This window comes from Harmonia axyridis, chromosome 4 (genome assembly GCF_914767665.1).
Source record: "Harmonia axyridis chromosome 4, icHarAxyr1.1, whole genome shotgun sequence".
Taxonomy (NCBI): domain Eukaryota; kingdom Metazoa; phylum Arthropoda; class Insecta; order Coleoptera; family Coccinellidae; genus Harmonia; species Harmonia axyridis.
This window is the reverse complement of record NC_059504.1, coordinates 18,817,182-18,834,248: the sequence shown is the minus strand read 5'-3', so window position 1 is coordinate 18,834,248 and position 17,067 is coordinate 18,817,182. Positions and strand designations below refer to the sequence as shown.

General features: G+C 35.6%; 2 protein-coding genes across 2 annotated transcripts in view; one reads left to right on the top strand and one right to left on the bottom strand.

The window, feature by feature from the left end:
- LOC123677858 (pseudouridine-metabolizing bifunctional protein C1861.05) overlaps positions 1 to 17,067 on the bottom strand; it is a 412,482-nt gene that overhangs the window by 15,788 nt on the left and 379,627 nt on the right. The window lies entirely within an intron of this gene.
- LOC123677861 (tetraspanin-9-like) overlaps positions 11,089 to 17,067 on the top strand; it is a 332,267-nt gene continuing 326,288 nt past the window's right edge. The window contains exon 1 of the mRNA XM_045614593.1: positions 11,089 to 11,374. The gene's annotated coding sequence lies outside the window, so the exon portion shown is untranslated. The remainder of the gene's footprint in view (positions 11,375 to 17,067) is intronic.

Genomic DNA, 17,067 nt, shown 5'->3' with positions numbered 1-17,067 from the left:
TAATTTCGAAGTTGAATTTCAATTTTTAATGCTAATTTTCTCTTGGTGGACCAATGGTAGTTTTGAAAAACACAAAAGGAATTTCAATCCAGTACTACCCTTTTCGGTTTCTTGTGGTTTTGTAGTTTGTCGTATGAGCTATCGATTCAAGAAAAAAAATTCCAAATAATTCTATAGTAATTCTCAAAAAAATACAAATTATTATGAAGAGCCAGTTAGTAAGCTGGGCTGATTATTATTATTTCACTGAATTGGCGTCGTTACGGCTCTGTAAGCTTTCCGAGACTGCAACGAAATTGATCTACCTATTCATACAAACCCAGGGAGGCCGTCGATACCTTCAACGAAACCGACGACATCCTTAGGAGCCATGGCTATTACTTCGTGAGTATCCAGAACTGACTTTTCCATGTGAGTGATTCTTAGGCCAGTCAACCCCGGGTATTTGCACACTATGTGTTCGGCTGTTTCTACCTCATTTCCACAGAGCCTGCACATATAATCTACTGACCTACCCATGCAGTACAACAAGTATTTGCATCAACATTGTCCTGTTCCCACCATTACCCGAAGCTCAGCTTGTAGTAGCTTCAAGAGCTTCCTGGTAGAGGTCGGTGAAAACACCACAAATTTCTTTGCCTGAGCAAGTCCCAGAGTATTCCTTCAGAGGGTTTTTCTATTGTTCAACTGCCATTGCTCCCACAGAAGGGCCCAGAACCAAGAGGTGTCAACCTTGATGCCCTTTTTTTTAATTTCATCGGATTTTTCGATCCCTTCTCAAAAGATGCTGACAAGTTAGTGCTCTACTTTTTTTTATATTATGCATGATTTTTCTATGTATCTGACGCTGCTATTAATACGAAATTCCACACGAAGCTTAAAATTGTTAACCGTAAAATACCCGCAAAATCTAAATTCGATCGGATCTGATGTCACTGAAATATTATATTTCATTCCGATATTGTCCTTGAATTTTCTCAGGTTTTTGTGCAAAACATAGCTCCAATAGAATATTCATCACTTTGGTACTTGAAATTTTAGAAAGTTGCAATTTCGGGTATAGATTACCAATATCCAATGTATCATTTACGTGTAATCATTCATCACTGGTATTCGTGTCCTGACTTTTTAAATATTAAGGATTTTTATTTCCCCTGTCCTCTTTGCCACCACATAGTTGAATATTTACGTGTAATAAAATACGTCCTCAATCCTACAGGGTGTTTCAAAATCACAGGCTTCAACGAGACATAGTAAGAGGTTGAAAAGTGCGCTTTTTCAAATGGAATGACCTGCGTATCATGAGATGTATTGAACAAAAATGAAATTTCCTTTCAGACGATATAACATGCTCCTATACCCAAATTGTAAGGTTTCCTAATTGCATGCTTTTGAGTAGGAAACCTTTCAATTTATGTAGGTATAGGAACATGTTATATCGTCTAAAAGGTAATTATATTTTATTTCAATACATTTTATGATATTCCGTCATTCCTTATGAAAAAATGCACTTTTCCATCATGTTACTAGTACGTGTCTCGTTGAAGTCTGTGATTTTGAACAATCCTGACGTATTTATTACACGTAAATGATATATTGGTAATCCATACCCGAAATTTCAGCATTCTAGGATTCCTAATACCGAAGTGACGAATTGAAGCTAAATTTTGCACAACAACAGAATTGAATCAATCAAAGGCGTAGATCTTTTTTTTCTTAGGGAAAAATTTTTTTTGACGACAACGTTTACTCATATTTTTTATTACCAATTCGGTTGTTCTTATCTTATACTGGATGTTCCTAAATTAGAGTTACGGAGGAAAATGAGAAATTTTTTGGATAATTTTAGGAATAAAAAGTCCCATGAATATAATCCCGCAAACGCTTTGTTTTCAAGATACGGGGTGTTTCTTGTGTGTCGTAATTTTTAGCGATTCTTATATCAGTTTATCAAGTCTATTAATCTTCGCTACAGAGTGGGTAAATAAGTACCAAAGATTATAATTGATTAATTCATTACAGTTTACTAGCTTGATCATTATAATAATTTGGATTTTTCTGAGGATTACTAGAGAGTTGATTGAAATATTTTTCTCGAAATCGAGAGCAGATACGATAAAACTATAACAAACCAAAAAGTGTAGTATTGGACCTGAGTTTTTTCTTACATTTCTTAAACTAACAGCGGTTCACCAAAAAATAGATCTGAAGGAAATAATCAGGCACCCTTCCAGAAAAAATATCACCCTGTGGATTTGCATTCAAAATTAGCATATAACATGATGAAAACTAAAATTGGAATATCTATGGTCAATTCAAATTAATTATCTTGTGAAGGGAAGGCTCTATAAGTAAAAAACTTAAACTTTAACACCTGTATCTCAAAAATAAAGTGTTTGGGGACTCATGTTATAGACTTTTTTTTTTAAATGATCCAATATATATCATTTTCATTTGTACCTCCAATTTAGGAACACCGTGTAGATATAGTCAATTAAAAACTAATGTCTTCACAAACAAATTGCAATTTGAATGAAACACGAAATGGTACAACACATCCCGCACAATTTTTCTATGCGAATTACTCAGTTCAAATATTTGATAACTACACTATTGATATTTTGTGACGAGAATGATACAAAAAACCGAAAATAACGGGTAAGTGTATACCGATGACGGATGCAAAAATAACAGATGGCAAATAGGAGGCCGAGAAAGCGGATAGATAAAGGAAAATAATAAACAATAAAGTAATAACATACCGGGTGTTATTATTTATATTATTGGAAATATCAAAGTTCTCAATACTTTTTGATATAAACGGCAACACCGTTACGTTGAAAATATTTTAGATCAATAAAGCATTGGTTTCCACCAAAGAAACCAAATTTTTAATAAAATCGTACCTTGAGTTCTCCGTTAAAGTTTGGGTACCAACGACCGTGTTCCACTCTGGAGGCTCTGTTCGGGGAGCAAGCACTCAAAAATGGGATAAATAAATCATGCTCATAGGTCATGGTACCTAATATTTATACCTACGATTTCTACAATTGTACAAAAGACGAATTTCCAGCTTGTTTTCCTTCCCAATATACAAATTACATAACTTTCATGCATCTCCTTTTGTATCCCTCAAATGAATGAAAACCAACTTCGTTTCCATCTGATACAATCGTTTCCCGACTTCCAGAGTCCCGTATTTCCCCGAAAATTCAGGAAAAAGTACGCCCATTACCCTTGTATTTTTCCTAGAAACGACGTTTTCTATTCGTGTTATCAACGAAGCAAATAGAGAAACACAATGCTTGAAGACATCGAGTTATCCTTATTTGCATTAGGAAACAACACATAAATCTCGGGCACGGATAGAGGAATCGAGGAAAACTAAATTGAAGACTAGAAAAAATCACCAGACTTTTATTTTCGTCCTTATAGGTCTAATCTAGGTTAACTGTTCCGAAGGATGTATAAACATTGCTTTGTTGATGACCTATATGCCTACAAGATGAGAAGATATGGGACAGTTGACAATATGTCAGAAAAGCGATTTAATGTATACAGTATTTAATACGATTTTATTATTTATTTTAATTTAATTTAATGGATTGGGTACTTGATGGAAATTTATTTTTAATATCAACAATACCAATTTCTACTGAGGAGATCTCAAAATCCCTTCGAGCTAAAATAAAATGAATGGCACATTTTCGGGCTCGATTCTTGAGAAAATTAATTTGGTGAAAACCGCAACCTCATAAATTCAACCGTTTTCAAGTTCAAGCTATAAGGGAAAATTGGAAAATGGCGTGAAATGAAAAATTCTCATAACTTCTTTATTATTGGTGCCATCAACATGAAACAAAAACGTTCTACAGGTACTTTTTTCAGTAGAATCCATTAGTGGGATCATTTATTTTTCATTGCCATCAGTATTGAAGTTACCTATACATAGATGTACAACTTTGCTTTCGCCGTTTTTTTCCGAAATTCGAGGCTTTATTGTAAAAAACTAGTTATACATTTATGATTCAAAATATTGTCCATCGCTGGCCACTACCTCTTCTCATCTTTCAGGAAGTGTACGAATCCCGCGTTAAAAAAACTGGTCATCTTTTGAAACGATCCACAAATCAATCCGATTTGTGGCACGAAATCGTAGAGGAAAACGTTCCGAAGGATGTATAAACATTGCTTTGTTGATGTCCTATATGTCTACAAGATGAAAAGATATGGGACAGTTGACAATATGTCAGAGAAGCGATTTAATGTACCTATACAGTATTTAATGGATTTGGTCCTTACTTGATGGAAATTTATTTTTAATATTAACAACAACAGATTTGCGCACACTTCGACTTCTTCAGGTTAGTTTTACAATCCGATTGATTTAAAACAGAACTTTTAGACCAACTCATTTGGATAGATAGATTTTCTCCTTTGGTCACATTTTAAGAACAAAATTTATCAGTTAGTGAATGTTGAAAAAACCTTACGGTGTTGAATCCGGAAGATTTCGTGGCCACCCAATATTTTGAATTTACTGAATTGAAAATATAATTGGTAGCCACTTAGTTGATTTCCCGTTTGATGGTTTTTATTGTTCGGTAAGAAATTTACATAAGCGTACCTATAGTTTGCTTTCGCCCTTTTTTCCGAAATTCGAGGCATTATTGTAAAAAAATGGTCATTTATGATTCAAAGTATTGTCCATCGCTGGCCACTGCTTTCTCGAAACAAGTGATAGTCCGAGGGAGTAACGTCTGGAGAATACGGCGGGTGGAGTAGGACTTCCCATTTCAACGTTTCCAAGCATGTCTTGACTACTTTCACAACATGGGGTCGAGCATTGTCATGCTGTAAAATGACTTTATCCTATCTCGTTGTATTGTGGTCGTTTGTTATTCAATGCTCGGCTCAAACGAATTGATTGCGTTCGATAACGGTCGGCTGTGATTGTTTCAGTCGGTTTCAACTACGCCGATTTGGTCCCACCAAATAGTGAGCATGACCTTAGAACCGTGAATATTCGGTTTGGCCGTCAACGTGGAAGCATGGCCAGGATATCCCTATGATTTTCTGGGCTTGGGATTATCGTTATGAACCCATTTTTCCTCTCCAGTATCAATGCGTTGTAAAAATCATTTCCGCCTTTGCCTTGCAAGCAGCTGCCCACAAGAAAACAAACGCCGTTCAACATCAACAATCGGCATCAACTGATACGGCACCCAATTTCCTTGTTTCTGAATCATTCCCTAGACTTTCAGGCGTTTTGCAATGCCTTATTGCGTCACTCCCAAAGATCCTACCAATTATTGTTGCGTTTGACACGAGTATTGATCAAGTGATGCCTCCAATTCTGCGTCTTCGAAAACAATGCTGCTCTTCGACGTCAAAATCACCATTTGAATCCACTCTCGGCACGTTCTTTCACTAATAGCGGCCTCACCAAGGTAGTTGAGAGCGTTCGATAAGCCTTAGCCCAAGATTTCTTCATATCAAAGCAGAATATTAAAACCTCCCGCAAATGACAAGAATTTGGCTCGTAAGCTGACATGTTCAATCGAGAATAACTTTAGGATTCAGACACAAATCGACTAATATTTCGATGGCGTTATGTTCAGAAACATCTAAACTTATTGTATGACATCTACGATTTATTTATTTCGACTATCACTCACCGCTACAGCCATCTATTGCAAAAAGGCGGAAGCCTTGAGAATGGAAAAATGCGATTTTATTTCATACAGAAATTGTTATGGTTAACATTTGAAAACACAAGTTTTTATCATTACTTCAAAACTAATAATTAGAGATAATTGCACTCAAAAACAAATTATTACACCAATGGATTCTACTAAAAAAAGTACCTGTAGAATGTTTTTGAATCATGTTTAAACCACCAGAATAAAAAAATTATGAGAACTTTTTATTTCACCTCATTTTCCAATTTCCTCTTAAAACTTTGAAACAGTTGAATTTATGAGGTTGCGGTTTTCACCAAATTAATTCTATCGAACAGCGAGCCTGGAAATATGCTCAAAAGAATGTTCGTTCCGTTAATAATTCACACGAAATTTCAATCCTAAACTATTCGTTGAAACAATGGAAAACGTTTTGAACATAAAGATAGACGTGTTGACGAATATTTCTACTAGATTCCAAATAATCTTCTTTCAATAGATACATCCTTCAAACAGGTAGGTATATCAAGGTCCTTCTGACGGAAAAATCAAACTCCAACACAGAGTTATCTGTGACGATTCGGAAAAATTCTTCGAACGAAACTTCGTATTTTTTGCCGTAGAATACTGATCTGCAATGAAAAAAGGGTTCCCATTTGAAACTTCAAAGTTGACCCTGTAACCTCACCCTAGGTCTTTTGATCTTTTTGATCGGTCGAAATTCGAAATTAACCTGAAGAAGCCACAGTTTTGGCGAAACAATTGTTGTTGAGAGAGAACACCACCACGTGACATACTCATGAATAATATTTTCCTAGATGCCAAAACGATTGAGATCAATAGAAGATAGGAATATTACAAAAATTCCAAATTTCATTGAAAATAAGTGCTTTGAGTCTTTTTATAAATTTCCAAATAATTAGAGTTTTGCTTCTTTTGCAATAATTTTTTTTAGGATTTCCTTCACGAATATTTTTAAAATCAGTGCTTTATAGGGATACCATACCAAGAAAATTTATTTTTCATTCGAAAATCGAAAATATTGAAATATAGGGTGTTCTTTTTCGAGGTATATAACTTTAAGTTGGCATTTCTGTTCAAGATGGTGATCGATTTAACAGCTGTCAAGTGATTTATTCTCAGTTTGGTTCGGCAATTTATCATGAATACTCACGCCTGAACAACGCTTGCAAATAGTGCAATTTTATTTCGAAAATAATGGTTCTGTGCGGAATACGTATCGCGCACTACGTCCATTTTATAGTCGACAAAATCGTCCATCAGAGCAGTTAATTCGATTAACCATGAAACGTTTTCGCACCACGTTTATTCTTATTGATAACTCGCATCCCCAGAGACGCCGTACGGTGCGTACAGAAGAAGCTATTGCTGCTGTAGAGCATTGAGGAAGACCCGAATGAGTCTATCCGCCATCGAGCACAGGAATTGGATCTGTGTCCATCCACTTTATGGAAGATTTTGCGGAAGGATCTTGGTTTGCGTGCTTACAAAATCCAACTTGTGCAAGAATTGAAGCTCAACGATCATCAAGTAAGGCGTAGATTCGTCGAATGGGCCAAAATGAGATTGCCGTTGTTCCCGATTTTCATAAGCGTATTTTGTTTAGCGATGAAGCGCACTTCTGGTTGAATGGCTACGTCAACAAACAAAACTGCCGCATTTGGAGTGAAGCTAATCCTCAAGTGTATGTCGAAACACCGTAACATCCAGAAAAACTGACTGTTTGGTGCGCTTTATGGGCTGGTGGAATCATTGGTCCGTACTTCTTCAAAAACGATGATGGCCAGAACGTTACTGTCAATGGTGATCGGTATAGAGCCATGATTACTAACTTTTTCATTCCTGAATTGAACAACCATGATGTCCAGGAGCTGTGGTTTCAACAAGACGGCGCAACATGTCACACAACTCGTGCCACAATCGATTTATTGAAAGACACGTTTGGTGACCGCCTAATTTCACGTTTTGGACCTGTGAATTGGCCTCCAAGATCTTCTGATTCAACACCGCTAGACTACATTCTGTGGGGCTATGTAACGTCATTGGTCAATGCGGATAAGCCACAAACCCTTGACCATTTGGAAGACAACATTTGCCGTGTTATTGCCGATATACGGTCACAAATGTTGGAAAAAATCATCGAAAATTGGACGTCCAGATTGGACTACATCTGAGCCAGAAGTGGCGGTCATATGCCAGAAATCATATTCAAAATGTAATGCCACAAGATTATTCTGCGGATAAATAAAATTCATGTCAATCGAATAATCCATCGTTGTTTTATTGCAATTTAAAGTTCTATAGCTCTAAAAAAAACACCCTTTACTACAATGTAAATTATTGTTTGAAGAAATTATTTGAAAATCCCATAAGAATCGGTGATTTGTTAGAAGAAACATCTCTAATTTCGTTTTGAACTGAGCAGTCACGTGGTGGTATGCCCTCTTAATATTGTAAAAATATATTGCTTCGAAATTAAAGAGAGTTAGGTGAACGAGCGCTCTAAAAGACATATCCTTTCCCACGAAATTCTGATGTAGAGGTTTATAGCTGGTCAGGGAGCTACGGCTCAGGATAAACCTTAGTCAGCTCCAGAAAGGTCATAAGGTAAAACAGTCCACTCAGAATTTAACAACGATTTAAATCGATATCTTCATTTGGAAAACTCGCAATTTCAGACCATTACAATAACTTCACTTCGATGTGAAGTTAATAAACCAGACTAACAAACAGAGAGCGTAGACTAAAGGAAAATCTCCACGTCGATTCAATAAAATCCCAATTCCAAACTAATTAAAGAAGATCGTCCCTTGTGGGCTCTAAAATGAACGCAGAAAATCGTCTATTTATCTGAAAAGTTCCCTTACGAGAGTTCTTGTTTTTTGCTCGCTTTTGCCATTCTAACTGCGGGCTATTATTCTGCCAAATGTCTGTGATTTTCCAATTTTCTGCAGAAAGTTTGAACTGTGGTCAGTTGCCTGATGAAGAATTTGTGGTCAAATTCAAATGCGTCCGGCCGCCGTGTACAGCTAACTGGGCTAAAGTAAATTTTTAGGTTTAGTGTCCGAATATCTTGATTCAGTTTGTTAATTGACAAATTCGTCGAATATTTATGGAGCTATATCTATATGATTTTTTTTCTATAATCAAAAAAATTCTTGTACCATTGAACTCAAATTTGGAAACCAGTTGGATAATAGTGAAACAATTGGTTATGTGAGATGTTGTGAAGATCGAATTGTTGGACAAAAAATTTATTTGAGCGCTCGTCTTCGAACAGATCTCTCTATTCTTTATTGTGAAGCATTGGTATAATATAGCTTATTCATTAAATAACAAGTTCTCCGTGGCCAATTGTCACCTTTTCGTGGAATAACTTTTCTTGCAAAATTACGATTGTTTCATTGCTTGTGTGACACTTATGCACCGTCTAATGGAAAATAAACGTCGTCCACATCATTATCCTTTTTTTATTGCCATTAGTATTAAAGTTATAATACAAACTGCCGTTTTTTCAAATATAAACCATAATAATTTCTATAATAAATAAAATAGCTTTTTTTTTTTTCAAAATTATATAACAAGTTCACCGATTATAATAGATAGATACTAGGTTGATTTGTCGTGTTATATATTTTTGAAAAGGGAAAAAAGTGATTTCATTTGTCATAGAAATGTTTATGGTTCACATTAAAAAAAAAACAAGTTTTAATTATTAGGTATACAACTTTGCTTCCGCCATTTTGCAATAGCGCTAAGTGGTAGTGGAATTAAATGAATCGTAGACGTCATACAATAAGTTTACTGTTTAGGTATTTGTGATCATAACGCCATCGAAATGATGATCGATTTGTGTTTGCATCATGAAGTTATTCTCGATTAAATGTCAGCTTAAGAGCCAAATTCTCGTCATTCGCGGGAGGTTTTAATTTTCTCCTTAAATATGAAGAAATCTGCAGCTGAGGCTCATCAAATGCTCTCAAATACTTATGGTAAGGCCGCTATTAGTGGAAGAAAGTGCCGAGAGTGGTTTCAACGCTTCAAGAACGGTGATTGTGATGTCGAAGACGCATGGCATGGCAGTGGAAGAGAGAAGTTTTTCGAAGATTGGAGGCATTAGTTGATCAAGACTCGTGTTAAACGGAACAAGAATTAGCAGGATCATTGGGAATGACGCAACAAGACATTTAAAACTGCCTGAAAGCCATAGGAATGATTCAGAAATGAGTAACTTGGGTGCCATACGAGTTGAAGCCGATATTTGTTGAAAGGCGTTTGTTTGCTTGTGGACAGTTGATTGCAAGGCAAAGACGGAAGGGATTTCTGAATCGTATTGTGACTGGAGATGAAAAATGGTTTCATTACGATAATCCCAAGTGCAGAAAAGCATGGAATATACACGGTTCCAAGATCATGCTCAGTATTTAGTGGGACCAACTCGGCGTATTGTATTATGAGTTGTTAAAACCGACTTCAACAATCACAGGCGATTGTTTTCGAACGCAGTTAATGTGTTTGAGCCAAGCATTGAAAGACAAACGGCCGCAGTAGAACTAGAGACATGATAAAGTGATTTTACAGTATGACAATGCTCGACCCCATGTTGCGAAAATGGTCAAGACATACTTGGAAACGTTGAAATGGAAAGTCCTTCCCCATCCGCCGTATTCTCCAGACGTTCCTTCCTCGGAATATCACTTGTTTCTATCAATTGCCAACGGTCTGGCTGACCAACACTCGGGTTCGTACGCTGCCCGAAATATGGGAGAAAGTAGTGGCCAGCAATGGACAAAACTTTAAATCATAAATGTATTACTAGTTTTTTACAATAAAGCCTCGAATTTCGGGAAAGAACGGCAGAAGCAAAGTTGTATACCTTTGTATAACTTCAATAATGAAAAAGAAATTATTACACTTATGGATTCTTCTGAAAGAATACCTACCTATAGAATATTTTGGCTCATGTTAAGAGCAGCAGTAATAAAGAAGTCATGAGAACTTTTCATTTCAAGCCATTTTCCAATTTTCCCTTATAGCTTGACCTTGAGAAGAGTAGAATTTATGAGGTTGCGGTTTCCACCAAATTAATTCTCTCAAGAATCCAGCCCGAAAATGTGCCTTTCATTTAATTCTAGCTCAAAGGGATTCTGAGATGCCCTCAGTAGACAACTTATTTGGGTCACCCGATACACATGATTGAAATATACACGTTAAGATTGTTTGTTCGTAAGGTAGCAAATGATCAACGGCCCGCTCCAAATTCGAAATTTTCGAAACACATCCAGATCGACGCAGCGAAACATCCATCAGAAGGGTCGGTGGTGGGGAGAAGCACCACCCCGACGGGGACGCCGCGACGCCTGTACAGCCAGTGTGGTGTGCGAAACATGCACGTGCAAGAGCGTCCGCTCATGATGCCAACTGGGAAATTCGTCTTGTTCACGCATCCGTTTTGCGATCGGTTGAGACCGTGATTTTCCCCAAGTTCGAAAATGTTCAGTGAAAATATGTTGGTGACCGTTTGAGGCGTGTGCAAGGTGATAATCACGATGTAAAAGGATTATAGGGTCCCTAGATTTAGAGGATTTTTCGTAGTTTACAACGTTTTCGGACCATGAACATGAACTTCGTCTCCTAGAGTTTTAACCAACTTGTGCGGCGTACATCAAAAGGTAAATATTTTAAAATCGGCGTTAAAAATAGGGGATTGTCATTGAAAATTATCGAAAAGAGTAAAAACTAAAAATATAGAACAACAGTAAAGCAAAAATTAATACAAGCAATGGAAATGGTTTTCTCATTCATCTCCATAAAATCAAAGAAGTTTTCTATTCAGGACAGAATAAACCATATTATAATTATTATTTGAAATAATGGATTCTTACCTACTTAAATTACTTATACTCAGCATAAAATGATAAAACACACTCGGCGTCAAAAATTGGGGATAGCGATTGAAGATTGTCGACGAAACTGAAAGTATGAAACAACTTTAAGGAGAAATGGACATTATACTAGTTGTAGAAATGATTTTTGTTTCATCTCTACGAAAAATTAAACTTGGCGTAAGAAAAATAGTCATTGAAGATTGTAAGTAAAGTAAAATTAAAAGTATGATGCAAAATTGATGATAAATTAATATTACTAGTTGTGGAAATGGTTGACTTATTCATCTCCATAAAAATTTGAAGAACTTTTCTATTTTGGGAATTGAGACAATATTTCTTTTATACCTATTTTTATGCTAAGAATAAAATGTTGATACAATCAGCATAAAAAACAGAGGATAGCGATTGAAGATTCTCGACAACTACAAGAGCAAAGATTCAAATAAAATTGAAGACAAATTAATATTACTAGTTGTGGAAATGATTTTTATTCATTTCCACGAAAATTTTAAGAACTTCCCTATTCCTACATTTGAGGCATTGTTTTTTTTATACACCTACTCCGAGACCTACTCAAACTATGTACATACTTGTTTTTAGTATAAAATGTTAAAACCCGCATTACTTTCTGATTGATGCGTAACATTCTTCATTAGTTAAATTAACAATATTGTCAAAAATACTTATTGTCTAGTGGCAATTGGTTTGAATGTAACACTCTGTAGTTTGTTTCATTTTGAGATTAATAAAAATGTATAAAAATAAGAAATAATTTTTTTCATATTCTATCAGCCGTAAATATATAAATTTTCGAATAGTTTATTTATTTAACAATATATGAACAATTTACATTCTATACATATAAAACAAAGTCTGGTAAGTAAGACTATATAATATTTCACTCAATAAGTCTCAGGCTAACCGGTAAAAACACATTTTTTCTTAAAGTTTCGTCAAGACCTTTGAAAATTATATAATCCAACTCCAATATACTTCTGTAGAAAGATTCATCTTTGCTTTCGAAATAGGCTTCAACCTCGGCAATCAATTATTCATTAGAGCCAAATTTCTTTCCTTGGAGCCCCTTTTAAACATTGTTGTCGATGGAACTGTGTCTGAATAACAATCATCGAGAGCCATTGATTTGCTTGTGAAGTATTTTTCACCCGTACAAAATAATTTTTTATCAATACAGGAAACTCGTTTTTGTCTATTCTTCAAACAACAACAATTGTAGCGTCACTTAACCTTCAATATATTGATCCAGATGAAATTTTGACATGCATATTTTAAGGTTGTACACTACCTTTCTAACTAGGTTCTTCAGTGCAGATTCATTTTGATTCTGTGCGTAAATCGCTTAATCAATTCTTCCAATTTTTGGAAGAAACCCTCGTATGGCTTTTTAGGATAAACTCACTGATTTTTTTCACAAAAAAAATCATGATTTAGTTTTATTATATTATCATGTTGAATATTGAATGGTTTTTCAATCGTACCTATCTCAATCATTTAAATGATGAATTCAAAATTTTTTCATTATCATGGAACTACCAAGTTTTCTAAAACACTCCTTTAATCGAATTGTAATTTATCGCCCTCTTATTTGAAAATATTTCCATTTATTGATATTCTGAATTCTCCATGTGAAATACTCGAGAATGTATCGTATTTTTTGGAAAACTCTAAATCTACTATGAAAACATCGTAAAAATTCACAAAAATAATTAAATGTGAAAATTTAGGGGACTTTAGAGTTATTTTCCAGAAATTCTGACAAGTCCAGAAATCGGAGGATTAATAACTTATTATCTAACAGTAGACTTCAGAATAGCTGGATTTTCATCGGTTATGGGACTCTGATTATTATAGTCGAGTTGGAGAATATAGGTTAACGTCAGTTTGATAGACATTTTATTGGCTACCGATCAGTAAGTGAGTTGGAATTACAATTGGTCCATAAAGGTTATTCTGAATTCGAAATGAGGTGAAAATTATAATTTTATGATTTGACATGCGAATACTTGGACTTCACATTCGAAAGTTGCATGCGTTATAATTCAATATAAGTTTGACACTTTAACTGAAAATGAATAATAGTTCTTCTGAAATGTTATTATAAATATAAAGATTAGATGTTTAATTTTGAATAGCCCGCTATCTGGGCTGCTCCCACTTTTGAAGCTTGTATATTTTGACATTTGTCAAGTAAAACTACGACACTACTAAAAACTATAGCACTTATTGATCGTTGAGAAGCATCTTCTAGGCCGGCAATAGTGGAATTGGTGGAAAAATTTGAAGTGGTTGGGACAAGTTAGTGATGTGAAGAATCGGAACTGTGTGCGTCACTCAAGAACAACTGTTTGAAATGCATTAAAATGATCCGTATTTTCATTGAAAAACCATCTTTAGTGATGAGGCTCAGAATTCTTTCAGAATGATTATTGAAAAGCCTTTCCATTCTCAACGTGTCACTGTTTTGTGTGGCTGTTGGGCTGTTGTTTTTTATACACTACTGAATAGTTAAATTCTTGAATTTCTTCAAGTATTTATACAAATGAGTATAGTTGTATTTTGATGAAATTTAACATCAGCGGAATTCACTCTGTTTATGATTTGCAAATAAAATAGATCATCATTTTCACAAGAGTGTGTCCATGTCTGGAATTCATTTATTTGGGTTTGGCCTGAGCAATTTGAGCTTGATTTATGTTATGCCTAATTCGTGCTGTTATTGTCTTCAAATGTGCGTTTTCTGATTTCGTGCCCCTGCTTTTTATTCCAGACTAATTCTATGGCATTTCGTGCTACTACATAATAACACCAAGAATATACAAGCTTTTTTCTATAAGGGAGTGGTGCTTTTTCTGCCGGAAAACAACACTTTTCCTTCGAACAGGGCTTTATTAGATTACTTCAAGTAGGTATAACGATAGTTTGGTTTAATTGAATCCTAATATAAGAGGTGTGCTAAAGGGTTTTCCAATGTGAGGTTTCATTTTGATATTGAAAAAACGAGTATATTTCAAGAGAAATCAATGCATGTTTATTTCATTGTAAAGAAATGGTGAGCCGATGGAAAACGTTATCAGTCAAATGGCCGCTATACGGCTACGGTTGAGGAATCATATCCTTTTTATGAAATTTGCGGCTGTATGTTGGGGCCAATTGTGATCATATCTACAAGAAATTTTGCAAGAGATGGTTGTATCGGGAGGTTTCAATTTTCTGCTTCAATATGAAGAAATCTGCGGATGAGGCTCATCGAATGCTCCCAAATACCTATAGTTAGGCCGCTATTAGTGAAAGAACGTGCCGAGAGTGGTTTCAAGGTTTTAAGAATGGTGGTTTTGACGTCGAAGAGCAGTATTGTTTCCGAAGACACAGAATTGGAGGCATCACTTAATCAAGACTCGTGTCAAACGCAACAATTGGCAGGATCATTGAGAGTGATAAGACATTTCAAAATGCCCGAAAGTCATGGGAATTATTCAGAAATAAGGAAATTGGGTGCCGTACGAGTTGAAGCCGAGAGATGCTTGCTTGTGAACAGCTGCTGGTAAGGCAAAGAAGGAAGGGATTTCTGCATCACATTGTAAATGTATACGAAAAATGGGTTCATTATGATAATCCCAAGCACAGAAAATCATGGGGATTACCCGGCCATGCTTCCACGTCGACGGCCAAATCGAATATTTACAGTTCCAAGGTCATGCTCAGCATTTGGTGGGACCAGCTTGGTGTAGTGTATTATGAGTTGCTAAAACCGACCAAAACAATCGTAAGCAATCGTTATCGAATATAGTTAATGCTTTTGAGCCGAGCATTGAAAGACAAACGGCCGCAATACAATGAGACATGATAAAGTGATTTGACAGCATGACAATGCTCGACCCCATGTTGCGAAAGTGGTCAAGACATATTTGGAAACGTTGAAATGGTAAGTCCTACCCCACTCGCCGTATTCTATCACTTGTTTCGATCAATGGCATACGGCCTGGATAACCAGCTCTTTCGGTTTTATGAAGAAGTAAAAAATTGAATCGATTCGTGGATCGCTTCAAAAGATGACCAATTTTTTCAACGCGGGATTCGTACGCTGCTCGAACGATGGGAGAAGTAGTGGCCAGCGATGGACAATACTTTGATTCATGAATGTATAACTAGTTTTTTATAATAAAACCTCGAATTTCGGAAAAAACGGCGGGAGCAAAGTTGTACGTCTATGTAACACGGCCAGGAAACTTTTCTTGCAAAATCGTGAATATTTTGTTGCTATTGTTGAAAATAAGCGTCGTCCACATTCACATCTTCAAATTCCGCCCATTAAAAATCATAATTCATAGCCCCTTTCTCACAAATGACCATAGACCAGTGACGGCTCGTGCCCTCGAGATGTGGGTCGGCCACACACATATATATATATATATATTTTTTTTTTTTCACCTTATAGGGTTGGTATCTCTTAGTGCCGGGCATATATATATATATATATATATATATATATATATATATATATATATATATATATATATATATATATATATATATATATATAAAAACAGAAAACCAATGCGTCGTCAAATAGTACCTCTTGGGTGACGTGGAAATCTATTTGTTTATATATATTTATTTATATAAACTTATATAAAATATAAAAAAAATCTTATAAAGACCACAAAAAATATTGTGGAAATGACCGCATGTATTCTGGTCAAAAATGTATGAGCTTGCGTACCCTTTATTCATTTTTATAGATCAAATCAATTCGACGATCTTTGTTTGTCGCGAAGTCATCAATTATTTTCTCGAAAAAAATGTTTCCTCTGGCTTGTTCTTTAACTAAACCTCTTTCGATTGATATCAGTGCCAGGTTATTTAAACGGTCTTGAGACATCGTGTTCCTACTGAAAGATTTTATTCTTTTGAGCGCTGAAAAACTTCTTTCTACTGACGAACGGCATAAATAAGTTCTTTTCTGATCAAGACGTAATATCCCATAATTAACCATTCATTTGAATATATTAATTATATTTTCATGATCTGAAAATCAATAGCTACTATCGAACGGCATAAATAAGTTTTTTTCTGATTAAGACATAATGTCTCATAATTAACCATTCATTTAATTATCAAATATTTGAAATAAACTGTGAAAAGTTGCTGCTTGACGCTCTGCAATAGGATAACCGGCCAGCCGACCCTGTGTATTGGGAAGCGACCTTACATCGAGTTGTTGTGCCGTTCTACTGAGTGGTCGTATTCTGGGCGTATGTCGTAGTATCTTTTCCTTTACGTAGCGCTCTCGGTAGCGCTGGTTCCGCCATCGGCTCTTGGCCGACCTAACGTGATGAGATGCTTTCAGTGACATTACAGGAGTTGCAATTGTTAATTGTATAGTTGTAACATTTGTGTTACATTTCAGACCTAATGTTACGGTGTTACGTACAATTCTGGAATAACTTGTTTGTGGT